Source organism: Chelonia mydas, chromosome 8 (assembly GCF_015237465.2).
Source record: "Chelonia mydas isolate rCheMyd1 chromosome 8, rCheMyd1.pri.v2, whole genome shotgun sequence".
Lineage (NCBI taxonomy): Eukaryota > Metazoa > Chordata > Testudines > Cheloniidae > Chelonia > Chelonia mydas.
The window spans coordinates 84,896,093-84,912,895 of NC_057854.1; the positions used below are offsets into that span (position 1 = coordinate 84,896,093).

The following is a 16,803-nucleotide window of genomic DNA, read 5'->3' on the forward strand; positions in this document are numbered from 1 at the left end:
GTTGAACTTTCTTCCCCCAGTCCATGTAAAGAATTCTCCACAGGGTCTGATGATGGTACCATGGGTGGCACAAAGGTGGCTAAATCTCCTTTTATACACAAGGAGTGAGATCTGCAAGCTGAGAGGTCCCTCCAAACAGAAACCTAGGAGGCACAATCTGGATCAACAGCTATACAAATTTTGGTTCCATTTTTGCATATAACAGTGGTTGTCTTTTGCACAGTTAAATTTAAAGATTTTTATAAAACCATATTTTCTCAACTGGTCATAAAAACTGACCCCACACATATGATGTGTGAAAAGAAAACTCCTTTCACACAATTATTTTTTTAAGAAAATGGTTATTATAATATACTAAGAGTTTTTTATGTTATCAGATTACTAATCTGCAGTGTAGTCAAATGTGGCTTTTAGGAGGAAACTGAAAGCAGTTAATATACCGAGCATGCGTTTCACAAACATGTTTCTTAGCAAAAGTATCTGAAGGAGAGTCAGATGCTTCCGGGGAAAAAGGGAAAAAATTGGCACAAAACTTTTCCTGAGAGAAGCAGGATTTGGGCCTCTATTCTTCTCTCTGCTGTGAGACATGGTAAAGAAAAAAACAAAAGTAAAATTTAACCCTCAGTTAATTCTCTACAGGAGCAGAAATGGGGGGTGGAGTCAATGTAGCCTGGCTCCTTTCCCTAAAGGGACTGGAGACCAAACCCGTTGCATCCTCTGTGGCTCTCTCTCAGGGGTGGGCAAACTACGGCCCATGGGCCAAATCCGGCCCACCAGCCGTTTTAAGCTGGCCCTTGAGCTCCCGCTGGGGAGTGGGGTCAGGGGCTTGCCCCGCTCCGGCGCTCTAGCCGAGGAGCAGGGTTGGGCACCGCTCCACATGGCTCCTGGAAGCTGCGGCATGGGCCCCCTCTGGCTCCTACACACTCCAATGGCCCCCTCGTTCACTCCAATGGGAGCAGCAGGGGCGGTGTCTGTGGACAGGGCAGCGTGCAGAGCTGCCTGGCCGCGGCTCCGCGTAGGAGCCAGAGAACGGACATGCCGCTGTTTCCAGGAGCCACTTGAGGCAAGTGCTGGCCGGAGCTTGCACCCCTGAGCCTCTCCCCAAGCCCTAACCCCCTGCCCCAGCCCTGATCCCTCTCCCACCCTCAAAATCCCTCAATCCCAGCCCGGAGAACCCTCCTGCACCCCAAACCCTTCATCCCCAGCCCCACCCTAGAGCCCACACCCTCAACCGGAGCCTGCACCCCTTCCCGCACCCAACCCCCTGCCCAAGCCCTGATCCCCCTCCCACCCTCAGAACCCCTTGGTCCCAGATCAGAGCACCCTCCTACACCTCAAACTCCTCATCCTGGAGCCCACCCGCCCCAGCCAGAGCCCTCACTCCCTCCCGCACTCCAACCCAATTTTCTGAGCATTCATGGCCCGCCATACAATTTCTTTTCCCAGATGTGGCCCTCGAGCCAAAAAGTTTTCCCACCCCTGCCCTATCTCCTTTTTCCATTAGAGTAATAGTCACCAGTAACTCCACAAGGTGACTCATGGGCTTTCTCCTTCCCCTACCCCACAGGATTTACTAAAGGAGAGTACAATATAACCCAAAGTAAAGTGTTCACTGGCTAATGATGTAGAAGTCAGGGAGAGGCAATAAGGAGGAGGTACAAAAGAAAAACTAAGAAGCATATTGAACCTTCCCATCGAGCTCCAAGGTTAACCTTGAGAAGGCTCTATTAAGATAGAGGCTGGGCAGACTGTGAAGGAGTGTACTTTCCAAAGTCCACAGATACAGAGGCTCCAGTTTCACAGAGGGGCTGCACGTCCATACTACCATTTGTATCTTCCTTCCCTCAAGAAACTGCTGCCTTTATCCACCCCAGGACCTCCTACACCGGCAATCCAAAGCATTTCAACTAAACTACCAAGAAAGATCAGTAACGTGGATTTATTTAAGACCATAATATGGCTCTCATAAAAAGGAAAGACAAAATAAAGCCGAGACAGGGGTGAAAGGGGAGGATGAACTTGACCTGCAAAGAACGGACACAGGTTCTACTGAAGTTAAACCAAGCTAGTCAGGCGATTTTTCACTGTTGTTATAGACCTCTACGGAGTGAAATATAGATAGATCGAGAAATGTTTTTATAGATAACAGAAGCCTTTAAGGAGTCCAGAACTTTGATATAACTCAGATATTGAATGGCATGTCAACTGTGCACAAACTTCACACTGAATTATTCTTTCAATATGTATTGCAGAATTGCTTTGTTATACAGTGTGTTGAACAGTCTACATGGTCTGATGCTATTCTGGACCTAATTCAAGGAAATGAGGCAAGAATGATAAATATTATATGGTTAAAGTTAGATGGCATCTAATATTATTCAGTTTGAAAGACTTATGAGGGTAAGTACTGCAGCAAGGATCACAGACATGTCTAGTTTAGGAAAGCTGACTTTGAATTAACATAAAAGGTCACAAAGACTTTTTTATGGAATTCTTAGTAAATGGGAAAATCTACTACAGACAAAAATATATAGTTTAGAAACTAATGAAGTGAGAGACCAGCATCCCAATGTGATATATTTCTCTTAATACTGAAATTGGGTACAAGAGATCACTGTGGTTAAGCAGGGATGTAAAAAGGGAGCTAAAAATAAACAAAAGGCATTTGTTTGAGGTACAGTCTGCAAAATAGGAATGGCACACCTTTAAAGCCAAAGAGAAGAAAATTAAGAGAAGCAAAAGATAATGAATAGCTATAGATATGAATATCATATATGTATGATATATTCAAACTTTAAATAATTTCAAAGATGAGTTTAAAATACATTTGCAAAATGAAAAACGTAAGAGAGAGTTGATCTGTTGACAGTACAGATTTAAAAGTTGCAACAAAATCAAACTGGTTAAAGAATAAGGGTTCAGTCATAATCCTTGCTCATGAAAGTTAGTCCCACTGAAATCAACATAGCAGTTGAATTGTTCTAAATTTGCCTTGCATAACTAGACAATGTTCCTGTGTATTACTTACACTTCTCTATTCTGAATATGTTAAATATCTAGGGTATGCTGTTACTATTACTATAATATCATGTAATTTCAAAGTCAATTAAAAGTTTTCCAGGGCAGCCAAGATCTGAGCCCCTAGCATGCCTCACTCTCAACAGAGGAGGACAACGACGTGGACTAGGATAGTACTGTTGCTGAGGACTTTGTTTATGGGGGGAAATGACCAGAATAAAGATTTTGGTAGAAATTAAAGATTAATAGATTAACATAAAAAGAAAAGGAGTACTTGCGAATCCAATGAAGTGAGCTGTAGCTCACAAAAGCTTATGCTCAAATAAATTTGTTTGTGTCTAAGGTGCCACAAGTACTCCTTTTCTTTTTGCGACTGCAGACTAACACGGTTGCTACTCTGAAACCTAGATTAACATAAGAAACATCCATTCTTTTTTCTCAAAATGAGGGTAGTGAAGTCTACTTAATATTTTATAAAGTCTTTGCCATATCAGTTTCTGATTCAACTAACAGGACTGGAAAATTGAATTATTAACACCATTATTCACAAAAATAAGGTCTATGAAATGTAGCAAGTGATAAGATTAAAAGAAAACTATACTGTGATCAGCCCTGCAGGGTGAAGGTATAAAAGGTAAGGGGTGTTTTCCACTATGATAAATTGTACAGTGCATTTAAAAAACTAATGTATTTTTTTATTGCAAATGGCATTTCTGAGCTTATTGGTCGCCATTTCGGTAAAAACAGTCTTGTGACCCCATAAATGTTAAAGCAAATACAAAAGACTGTATGCATATTTCCATCTGCTTTACCACTGGTTGAGCAATCAAAAAACCATTTTAAATATTAAACTTAATATAAATATTAAACACAGAAATTCCTTTTCTAACTACATTTTGATCATATTAACATTGTAGCAGGTTTACAGTCTTCTCCAAGTTTTATGCATAACTTTTTTAGTGAGATGGTACACTGAGATTATCAGGCTTTAGACATGACAAATGAATTTTAAAAAACGTAGGTCCTGTCTTTTTCTTACTGAAGGCAATGGCAAAACTTTCTTCATGCTGTAAGTTTGCTGCTACATTAAGATAGTTTATTCATAGATCAAAGTTCTAGTCAAAATATAGAGTGCTAAATAAACAGTATAATTTCAGGCAACATCAGAGACAATTTTGGGAAGGATTTAATAAACATAATTTAAAAAACAACTAACAAAGTAGATTTTTGAGAGGCAGGGGTTGTTTAACTAACTGGCTGTCACTGGTTTTCAGAGATATTGCCATCATTACAGAGAAAGTAAATAAAGTGGTGATTATATCCTGAAATTTAATCAAAGCATTCATTAGGAATTCCATGTTAAAAACTATTGACTAGCCAGCAGAATTCATGATGTGAAAATGAAAATACCTTGTTTTATAGAAAATTGGCTCAGGAGCGATATAAAAATGAGTAACTGGCAATTTCTGCAGCTGGAAATTTTTTTGGACTTTTGTAGACAAAGTAAATTGATAGCTGTAGTAGCAAAAGATTATTGAATTAGAAGCAGGAATATACAAAAAATATAATAGCTGCCTACTGTATAGACTAAGAGGGAATTCAACGTTATTGCAGCAAAAATATTTGAAATCACTATCCTATTCCACATCTCTATTTAAAAAAAGCATTAAAATGCTAGGAAACATCAAGAGAGAGAAGGTAAACCTCAAAAGAAATGTTTCTTTACAAGGAACAAGGGTCACGATTAATCGCAAATACATTCTTCAATATTGTCACCTTTTCATGGAATCACTGCTTGAGCCAAAACCAGTTCTGTGAACTTATTCATGATCGCTTGTTAAACTATAATCAGTTTCACTTAAATGTTAAAGATATGTTTGTAATTTATTTACAAATATGGCAGAGAAGCATTTTCACCTGACTGTCAGACTATACAGAGATGCGCACATAATGAAATAATTTAGCACTGCATGTGGAACTGTTCACTCAAGTGGCCCAAATTCATATGATAGTTCTCCATAATTACTGAATTGCTTTAATAGCAGAAAAGTACATCATACACTCTTTATTAAAAGAAAAAGTAACCTTCCTTTCATTGTCTTTCTGATTTTTTCCATGCTTCCATTCCTTACCTAGTTTTTACTGGGCTCTTAAACATTTTTTGATTCTTTAAATACAGTTTACTATTATGTGTAATTCCTCACCTGGGATTCACCCCATTGGTTAACAATTAATCCACCCTGTTTCAAATCATAAACATTCAACATGGCTGCACTTATACATGTATCAAAGTTCCATAACAGTATTTCCAGCCAGGCTGAGTATAAACTTTTGGAATAAGGTAAAGCTCCATTGAGTTGACCATCATGCATTAGGAGGAAATTAAAGATGTTAAATTTAGTCTTATCAAAGAAGAAAAAAAAAGACTTTTATGTAACTTAATCGATGCCTTTGAAATAGCTACATGTTTTTAGGTTTCTAGGACCTAGCTGTTAAAATTTCTTCTCTTCCCTTTGAATAACCCATAATAGATCAAAGAAACTTAACAACATTATACCACTGTCTAGTTTTTTACTTCTGTAGTAAAAGTTATTCAAATGAAGAAGCAGAAGCAAATGTTTTTATTGGGATTTTTTTTAAGCCATCTACAGACTGAAGTCTGAATTCTCTTCAGTCTCCTACACTGCCACCAATTTGAGACAGGAAGTACTTTACCAAATGAAGTTGGTAATGCATTGCAAAGCACCATGGGATTGTCTGGTAAAAATACTTGAAAACCATCCGGAGACGATGTCGGCAATGTGGAAGAAATGGAAATTAGACTGCAAATAATTTGGGGGCACAATGCAGCACAAAATCTAATATTTTAGCATTTTGTGAAGGGGTAGATTACTGCTGACTGTGACAGTGAGTGCCTAAAACAAGGGTTCTGAACATGAGGATTCTGGAGATGCCAATGGATAGTACAGAATGTTACTTAACTACCTGAAGTCCTGAAACTGAAACTAAAAGACAGCCTAAGTCGTAGGCAAATAGGATCCCCAGGATCCCCTAAAAAGAACAGTGAGATTGTCACTGAGACAGAGAGAATTATTTAGGCAGCACAACAGTTGAAACAGAATGAGAGGTATCAGTTCTTGTTCTTCCCTACATCAGTCCCGCTAGGGCATGTTAGACAACAAGAAGTGTTGCAAATAAAGGAGGTTTATTTGGAAGGTGGGTGTGAAGTCTACTATCATGTTGCTTTCAAAGATGAATGTTACTCAGGATGAGAAGAGACATGTTCTGAGAGAGTGATTTCTGCAAACTGTTTATAGGAAAAGATTTGGGAAAGTAAGTGAGGCAAGGCCATGCTCAATGAAAGACCTGGGGACTCTTAAATCTAAAATAGCTAAACACGAGTTGATTTTGTTCTATTGGTCTGTTGTGTCTTTTGATAAACCCGTACAAAAAGATTTGGGAAACCCAAATGTGGGACCTTTTATTTGTTGTTTCACTGTTCTAACCATAAGGTTTTTCCAGAAAAAGTGTGTAGAATCCATGTGAAGTATTTGCTTTGCAAAGCAACTTCAGGCTTTTTAGTTGATGAAGTGCTAAGCAGTCAGGGCCACCAGCACATCTTAGCAGGTTCTCTGCACCTGGCAGGATTGGGCCATCATTACCTCTCAGAATAGGACATAGAATCATAGAAGTATCATAGAAGTTTAGAGTTGGAAGAGACATCAGGAGGTAATCTAGTCCAACCCCCTGCTCAAAGCAGGACCAACCCTAACTAAATCATCCCAGCCAGGGCTTTGTCAAGCCAGGCCTTAAAAACCTCTGAGGATGGAGATTCCACCACTTCCCTATTGTGACAAAGCTCTGTCCTTGGCTCCATGGGTCCCGCGTTCCCTGGCGGATTTTGCTAGCCTCAGAGGCTCACTGTGACCCTCCACGTAACCCTTCTTTCTCTAGAGACAAGGGTCACAGTCTACTGAGCCATTTTCATCATAAGCCAGCGAGGGAGGTGACGAGAAGTTATCCTTCCTTGCACAGTCTCTGTTGTCTCCCAGTCTCAGTGATTAATCAGGTGGCAAAGGTCGGGGGGGGAGCCCAGGCCCACCCTCTACTCCGGGCTCCAGCCCAGGGACCCTAATAGTATCAGCTATGGTAGCTGACCTTTTAGAAACATGACATGTACAATTCCCTGGGCTACTTCCCCCACAGCAGCCCTCACTTCCTCAAGCTCCACTTCACCCTTACCTCAGGGCCTCCTTCCTTGTGCCTGATATGGTGTGTACTACTCAGCCTCTCCAACAGCACAACTTCCTTCTACAGCTCCTGACATGCACACACACCTGACTGACTGAGAGGCTTTTAACTAGTTTCAGCCAGCCCCTGATTGGCTTCAGGTGTCCCAATCAACCTAGCATTCTCCCTGCCTTCTGGAAAGTTCTTAATTGGTCCCAGGTGTCTTAATTGACCTGGAGCAGCTTCCATTTCACTTATCCTGGTACCAGGAATTTGTTTAGCCTGGAGCTAATATATCTATCTCCCACTACTTTTCTATAGCCATCTGGCCTTGCCCCATCACACTATGTAACCCATGCCAGTGCTTCACCACCCTCCTAGTGAAATAGTATTTCCTAATATCCAACCTAGACCTTCCCCACTGCAACTTGAGACCATTGCTCCTTATTCTGTCATGTGCCACCACTGAGAACAGCCTAGCTCCATCCTCTTTGGAACCCCTCTTTAGGTAGTTGAAGGCTGCTATCAAATCCCTGTTCACTCTTGTCTTCTGCAGACTATATAAGCCCAGTTCCCTCAGCCTCTCCTCATAAGTCATTTGCCCCAGCCCCCTAATCATTTTCATTGACCTCTGCTGGACTCTTTTCAATTTGTCCACATCCTTTCTGTAGTGGGGGGCCCAAAACTGGACACAATACTCCAGATGTGGCCTCACCAGTGCTGAATAGAGGGGGAATAATCACTTCCCTTGATCTGCTGGCAGTGCTCCTACTAATGCAGCCGTTAGCCTTCTTGGCAACAAGGGCACACTGTTGACTCATATCCAACTTCTCATCCACTGTAATCCCCATATCCTTTCCTGAAGAACTGCTGCTTAGCCAGTTGGTCCCCAGCCTGTAGCAGTGCATGGGATTCTGTCTTCCATCCATGGGATCCTTCCGACATCACTTAAATATTTTTCTTCCCTTCTGTCCAGCCGCCGTGGACAACTGTCCACAGAGGCTCCAACCAGGTGTAGTAATGGTTCATGAGTTCATTAACATTTTTATATATAACCAATAATTTTGAATAGATATTATGTGTTTAATTTGTTATTTAATTATTACAGGCACAGATAGACTTACAGGTATTTTCTGTCTCTTTGATGTCATTGGTATTCAACTGCATGTTGTATTGTGTTCTTTTTTTATTTTAAATTTAAATTTAAAAGAGTTCAAATAAAAATATTCTGAATGATGACAGAGTTTGATACTCAGGGAAAAGCTACATTAGTGAAAAACTAATCATGAACAATGGAATATTATCTAAAGATTAGAGAATACAGAGGTAAGTTTTCACTGTAATGCATGGGGATTTAAGCATGTGACTCTCATTCAGGTTAGTGAGAGTAATGCAATACTTTTTTCGTGTTGTACTGAGAATTTACTTCCAAGTAAAAAGGAACTTCTAGGAATATTTGAAGTTAACTTAGAATGGGAAATGTGTGCTAAGCCAAGTTCTCTCTCTGTGTTTAACAATTCTCTTTGCCCTTATGACTGAGTGCACAAGCACAACAGTATATCATTAGTATGATAAGCCTTTTGAAATCTGTGTCTCAATGAAGTTAAAGGGGGCTCTTGCGATAATGCTGTTCTAAGACACCCATAAGAGTCTATCGTGCAATGAGTTCACATGTGAAGAAGAGTTCAAGTGAGTTTTGACATAAAAGATCAATCATAAGATAACCAAAGGTCTATTGGGTCAAATGTATCTAGATTAAGGAATGAAGAATCCAACTAAGCCTTCAGAGAGTTACATTCCAACATGTCAATAATTGATGTTTTACCATCAAGTCCTTACATTAACATATGCATGATCTGAAGTGCTTCTTTCATAATGTTGAGATTCTCTTCCACTTATATACAATGAGCAGAGTTAAATATGGGTCAGTTTTGATGTTCAATTTACTAGCTTTTCCCAGCTGAAGTCAGTCAGGCTCTATTTTATGCAGTCATGCTTCTGGTTTAATTTATGGAAACTTTCTAAAATTAATTCAACAAAACCAGAAGATTATATATTGTTTTACAAAATGTTTTCATGGAAAAAAGAGTGGTTCAAATGCCTGTATGCAGAAACGTTTCAATGATCTCAGAGTCAGACTCAGGTGGCTGGGATAGACTTACAAAGCTATTTTTCAGGTCCTCCATCCCCAACATAACCAACTCCCATCCACCATGGTCATATCAATATACACAGGATTTTTGGTAGGACCAATGAAATTATTCCTCAGAGCATCTCCAAATTTAATTGACTGAAGGTATATCTACACTGGAGTGAGGATGTGTAATTTGATCAAGATAGCACACTAAAAATAGAAGTGTGGCCACGCTGCACAAGGGGCAGGAGGGTCTAAGACCCTAAGTAACTACCCTCTTCTGCTGCTTGCACTGCCACAGCTACACTTCTGTTTTTAGTGCACTAGCTTGAGCAGAGCTCAAGTGTGGGTATATCTACTCGAGTTGGCAATTACATTTCCAATTCCACTGTAGACAGACCCTGAAACTGTACAAAAATGTGGAGGAAGTCCTCTTGCTCCACTCAGTCTTCTGCTTCAGGAGAAGGGAAAACCATCTACTTATGATAGAATCTGTGCACTTCTATAATTATAAAACATGTTTTGGAGGACAATTCTACAAATAACCTAGGGATCTGGGGGTTGCTAGCTAACCAGCCATTCGGTTCAGGGGGGCTGTAGTATTTACATAGTACTTTACAAAGCTAAAATAATTAACCATCCCCTCAGTCCCTGTGAGAAAGGGAAATAATATTATAAAAAGCAAACAAATGGGGGAACCAAAGGACGAAAGGTTCTTCTTTAAGCATTTTTCACACCGATCCCACTGTAGGTGTGTGCATCCCATGCATGCAAGCCTAGAACCTGTTAGCCAGCAATGTCCACTGGGGCATATGCACACGTGCTCTGTGCACCCTCATGCTTCCTACAAGAAGGGTAATAAGGGCAGAACCAATCCAACTGCCATGCAGTTTCTGCTCACTGCCCATGGTAGTGAGTCAGAGCTCACAGTGTCCTCTTGCTTTCATGTAGCTCTTAGATAGTTTAGGGTTTATAGCTGGTTCGTTTGATTAGTATTAATGTGGGTTTTGATAAATCTTAATTTAAGCTGGTTGGCTTTATTTTTTTTTTTAAAAAAAGACTTTTCTTTCTTTGAGACTCACCCTAGAGAACGTCCAGAAGACGTCTTATAAATTATTTGACATTTTGCACCTGGTATCCAAGGTCATTCAGCCATGACTGTTAAAGAGAACATTCTTGACCCTGTCAAAAATCTGTTGCAGACCCCATCAACTATCTCTGCCACATCTAAGAGAGCAGATTGCTGAACCAGTTTCCTCCTAAAGGACATTCAAGTACATTTTTACCCACCCAATCCCTCTGTCTTTGATTGTAACAACAGCTCACAAAAAGTCTAAGCTGCCTGGGTCCCCTACTCTATACCCAGAGACAAGGCGCCCAAGAAGACACATCTTATAGGAAGAAAAGTTTACTAATATGCTAGTTTGGAGATTCATGTAGCCAACTAACAGGCTTTCTTGGCTAAGTACAATTTTATTCAATGGGGAAAGTTTTTAAGTAAACTGAAAAACTTCTCCTCAGAAGACTAGAGACTAATTGAAGTCAGTGGTTAAAGAAGGCCAGTTGGTGGCGAAGAGAGCTCTACAAGCCTCATTGGATGCCTCTGACACTGCAATGAGTTCAAAGGCCATTAAGATCACTATGCAAAGAACATCATGGTTCCCGTCATTGGGCATTCCAAAAGTGGTTCCGGCCACTATTGAGGACCTTCCTTTTGAGGGCCATGACCTTTTTAATTCAAGAATTGATGAAGCACTTCATTCTCTAAATGACTCTGTTTGGTCTCTCGGTCTTTACACCCCATCGCAGAAGAAAGAGCAAAGTAGATTGAAATCCTTCTTCAGGCAAAGACCTCCATCTTCTTTGTATCAGTACAAAAGGGCTCCTGATTTTTTCTATAAAAAGGGTTCCCTTCTAGAAGACGAGAGGCCTGCCTTCTTTTTTTGTGACAGCAAATTCTTCATCGGGCATGAGGTTGCAGGTTTGATGCACTGATGGAGAGTCCTGAACCCAGTTGTAGAGCATCTTTACCATTTCTCTCCTCCCTTTGGAAGTCACCTTTCCTTTTTTTTTTTTCAGATACATAGTCTGCAATTTTTACTGACCAGTGTTTCTTAGAAATTATCTAGCAAATATATTCCATATCCCCCTTCCCCAACTTATCCATCTTCAGGGACCTGTTTCATGACACAGTGCTGCTTTTGGAGACAGACTCTCTTCTTCAACTGAGTACAGTAGAAGAGGTGCCTCCAGAGTTTTGAAGCAAGGATGTGACAGGGTGCTGGGCACAGGGTTGCTGGTACAGCCCTCTGTCACGCCAGCTCCCATTTAGGAGAATAAATTAGAGCTGGCTGGAGGTAATCTGGCCCTACTTGGGGAAGCAGGGACAGCTGCCACCTAATTAACCTGGGACTGTATAAAAGCCTCAGAAGAAGGAAGCCAGGAAGAGCAGAAAGAAAGGGAAAAGGTAGGGAGTGGAAGTAGGGAGGTAGCTCTTCTCTGCCTCTCTCCTGCCTGCAGACAGTGAAGGGCCAACTGTATATGGTGAAACGGTGGTGGGAACAAGCCTGTGAATAAACCGCACCAGTAGATACTAACCCCCAGGGTCTCAGAGTGACTTTGTAGACCTAGCAGAGGCAGGAACAAAGGGGGCCCTGCCAGGCTCTGCTACAGAGAGTTTCTATCCCCACTACTTAGTCATTCCAAAGAAGAAAGAAGGATAACATTCAATTTTAGATCTCAGGCATCTGAACTAGTTCATCTGTTGCTTCAAAAGATCTTCCTTTCTTCTATAATTCCTTCCTTGGATTCTATTAATTGGTTCACAACTGCTGACAGGCAGGATATTTGCTTCTATGTGTCAATGCTTTCAGCTCACAGGAAGTTTCTGTATTTCATGGTCAATGTATTTCACTGTCAGTTCAGAGTCCTACTCCTTGACCTCTGAATAGCTCCAAGGGTTTTACCAAATATCTGGCAGAGATGGCATCTCATATAAAGAGAAAAGACTTCCATATGTATCTCAATGGTTGGCTGATTGGAAGTCATTCATAGCAGAAGGTCACAAGGGATGTTCATGCAGTTCTTCATTTATTTCCCAAACCAGGCCTCAAGATCAATTGGGACAAGCCAGCTTTCACCCCTACTCAATCTAAAAAATGTATAGGGGCATGTTGGACTCTAGATCAATGAGACCATAGTCTCTGCAAAGAATCACTTGATCTCTTTCATTCAGTCTCATCCAAAAACCACACTGAGAATCAGCCTCAGTTTTCTGGATCATATGGCAGCTTGTATTTACATGATTGTACACGCAAGACTACACCTCTGGCCTCTTCAGGGCTGGTTAAGGAGGATTTATCAGCCAATCAAACACACCATGGACTTACCAGTATAGAAGTTCACCTGAAAATACTGTCACCTCTGCTTTGGTAGAAAGACCTCAGAACACCTACCAGCATATTTTGCTTCAACCACCACCTTCTTCAAAGACTCTGGTGGCCAATGCATTCAGACAAGGCTGAGGGGCTCATCTGACTCTCTTCAGACACAGGACATGTGGTCCTGAGCTTAATATCTTTACACATAAATGTTCCAGAGCTGAAGGCTGTTTGGCTAGCCTACAAGGTGTTTCTGCCTCTCCTTCAGGGTACCACTACTCAGATATTGACAGACAATAGAAGATTGATGCATTTTTTAAACACACAAGGAGGGTCAAGATCATCCCCCTTATGTTGAGAAGAGACATATCTGGTGCATCCTACATCAGATTGGCTTTCATCTTCTAAGTATATGGAAGAGTGTGTTGGATCAGCTGAGCAGGAAAAGATCTGTAACTCATGAGTGGGAGCTGAAAGTCTCGGTTATAGATTAAGTATTCCAGGAACAGAGAGTCCTCTCCATTGAACCCATGTCATCATGTTCACTATATTACCTCTCTCTTAAAAGAGCATTTTTGGTAGCCATCACTTCGACTCGCAGAGTGAATGAAATTCAGGCTTTGATGACAGTACCTTCATAAACCGTTTATCATAAGGAGAGGGTTACCCTCATGCCCACATCCACAATGTTTACCAAAAGGATTTTCATATAAATCAATTTATACCTTTTACCAGTATTTTTTCGTAAAGCACCTGACTCCCTGCAGAGGCTGAACTCCACACACTAGATGTTCTTAGGGCTATGTCCTTTTACCTTTCCAGAACAAAGACATTTTGTAAATCTTTCAAAATCTTTGCAAATTTTGGTAATCAGTTTAAAGAGCAGGCTGTTTGCTCTCCAAGACACTCTAAATACATTCTTCCTTTTCTAGTTTAGAGCACACTATACTAGGTCTCAGTAGATATATTCAGCTGCTTTTAGGGGAGTCTCTATTTTTGAGACCTGTAGGGTGGTTACTTGGAATTCAGTTCGTGTGTTTACCAATCACTACTCCAGCTTCTAGATCAGATGCCCAGTTTGGCAGCCATTAGCCAGGCAACAAAGGTGGGATCCATGTGGATAAAATGCTCAAAGAAGAAAGAGGTTGCTTACCTTACGGTAATTGGTGTTCTTCTCGAGTCTGTGTGGAGTGCTTTTGTCCACACAGATCTCATTACCTGCCCTTCTTCTGCACCAATAGAGTCTGAATTTCTGTATTAGTGAAGGAACTGAATGTAGTTGGAGCTGCTCTGCCCTTTATACCCTCATTGTAGGCAATGTAAAGGTGGGAAGGGTACAAGTGTAGCCCCAATGTCACTGTTGGCTAAAATATTCTAAGTTTGTGCACATGGAACACACACACACACACCTACAGCAGAATTCTCTGTAACTTGCATAAGGCCACAGAAGGACTGAATATCAGAGACTGGATTAGAATTAAAGTGCTCTCTTTCCTGTGATTAGTCCACTAGATCATTCTACATCTCATGCTAGGCCACTTATTCTTGTGGCCACAACTACATTAGTGCTCTGCCGAGAAGTCAGTCCAGCAAGAAATAACTAGAATGGAGAGTGTGGCTTTGGTAGCCTCTCAGCAGCACCCAAGGTAGTACTGCCTTCATAACCACAAATTGGTCTGGACCAATTGGTCCCCCTTTCCCCGCCCCCCCCCCCCAGAAAAAAAAATCACAGGGCCTATGAGTTTTACAGGTGTCAAAAACCAGCTATTGGCGACTATAGGGAGTTGGACCTTTTAAAAAAAATCAGAGTGGTACAATTTTAACCCTATCAATCATTATCACTGGTTTCGATTTTCAGGTTATATCTTAATAAAAGGGGCTAGAAAGTTACTTTTCTAAAGAAAGACACAGGATGAGTGAGGTAATAGCTTATTGGACCAACATCCATTGGTGAAAGAGACAAGCTTTTGAGCTCAACAGAGCTCTTCTTCAGATCTGGGAAAGGTAATGAGAGTCACAGCTAAACTGTTAAGCATAAGGTGTCAATATGAAGTGGGCAATTAACACTTTTTTAATGAAAAAAACACTTTACTTTTTAAGTAAAAAAGCTGAAGTTCTCCTATACCTTTTTCAGGTGTGCCAACTCCTGAGTATGTGGTGTTGGTGGGAGATTGCAGCCACAAGATTTGTGGGTCCCAGAGTCCAGCATGGAATATAAAGTCTAGTAAATTCCCCTCTATATGTATCCAAGCATCTTTGAAAAATATGACTCATTTTCATTACTTGATCTACATGCTGACAAGGAAAAAAGTCAATTACATGCTAAGGTGCTAAAATAAATGCTCAAACTCTGCTGGATCTCATTACTGTAGTTTTTTTTTCTTTTTTCCTTATCAGTCTTTTTCTAGCTTTCCCTTAGAACTATTTAGCTGGGGAATATCACTAATAGTCCCTATCTCAATAGGTGAAATACTGAACTGATGAGGCTCCATTGACTTTTAACACTTCCATACTGTGTAAACACTATCAAGACACCATAACATTGAATCTGCTAGACAAATACCGTAACACAAAAGAACATTCATTTCACCGATTTTCCATGATCAAGTTCAGTCAAGCTATGCTAATCTGCTACTTTGAGTTTTCAATGTTAAAAATTGTCTATAAAACACATACGGTGACTCTGTTGGTATGCTTTGTAAAGATTTATTCCAAAAAGCTTAGATAAAATGTGTTTTCATTTGTTATTCCAAGCAGAAAATGTACTACAAATCTACAAAGACTAATTTTAACAGAGTCCTAGTCGTACAATTCTACTTTCTATCTTTGAGATGCCAAAAACAAGCAATTGTAATTCAAGAAGAATATGAATAGGTGAAACATTTCATGAACAAAGTAGTCCCAAAATTCTATATTCACTCAAAAAGGTTATCATCCATATTAGTAGACAGAGGTTTCAAATATTTTTAGCATTTTTACAAAATCCAAATGGATTTTAAATGATCGTATTCTTTAACACAGAACTTCTCGTTTGAATGTATTAAACCACTACTAAACTACTTTTTGTCTCTTCTGCAGCATTGATCTGGAGAGCACTTTAAAAAAATGCTTGGTTAATTAAAGAAAAAAGATTACAAACAGGGAGCGTAGTTATAAATTTTTGTTACAAATTTTTGTGCTTAGCTTTGGGTGCCCATATTCACATTTGGAAAGTTCAAATTAGCAGTTAAGTACTGAAACCAAATTTTAAGCTCCTCTATGCTGATCCTAGCACATGGATGTCGAGTTAGTTGCTCACATTTGAAAATCAGGTGCATGGTTGATATTTACTGTAGTCTTGTCAAGGTTCCTCCCCCACTCTGAACTCTAGGGTACAGATGTGGGGACCTGCATGAAAACCTCCTAAGCTTACTTTCACCAGCTTAGGTTAAAACTTCCCCAAGGTACAAATTAATTTCATCCTTTGTCCCTGGATCTCCACTGCCACCACCAAACTCTAACTGGGTTTACTGGGAAATGTAGTTTGGACACATCTTTCCCCCAAAAATCCTCCCAACCCTTGCACCCCACTTCCTGGGAAAGGTTTGGTAAAAATCCTCACCAATTTGCATAGGTGACCACAGACCCAAACCCTTGGATCTGAGAACAATGAAAAAGCATTCAGTTTTCTTACAAGAACACTTTTAATAGAAGTAAAGAAATCCCCTCTGTAAAATCAGGATGGTAGATACCTTACAGGGTAATTAGATTCAAAACATAGAGGATCCCTCTAGGCAAAACCTTAAGTTACAAAAAAGACACACAGACAGGAATAGTCATTCTATTCAGCACAGTTCTTTTCTCAGCCATTTAAAGAAATCATAATCTAACACATACCTAGCTAGATTACTTACTAAAAGTTCTAAGACTCCATTCCTGTTCTATCCCCGGCAAAAGCAGCATACAGACAGACACAGACCCTTTGTTTTTCTCCCTCCTCCCAGCTTTTGAAAGTATCTTGTCTCCTTATTGGTCATTTTGGTCAGGTGCCAGCGAGGTTAC

The 16,803-nt window shown here is 40.4% G+C and overlaps 1 protein-coding gene across 3 annotated transcripts in view; it reads left to right on the forward strand.

The window, feature by feature from the left end:
• NEGR1 (neuronal growth regulator 1) overlaps positions 1-16,803 on the forward strand; it is a 600,029-nt gene that overhangs the window by 510,828 nt on the left and 72,398 nt on the right. The gene's annotated exons all lie outside the window — the stretch shown is intronic.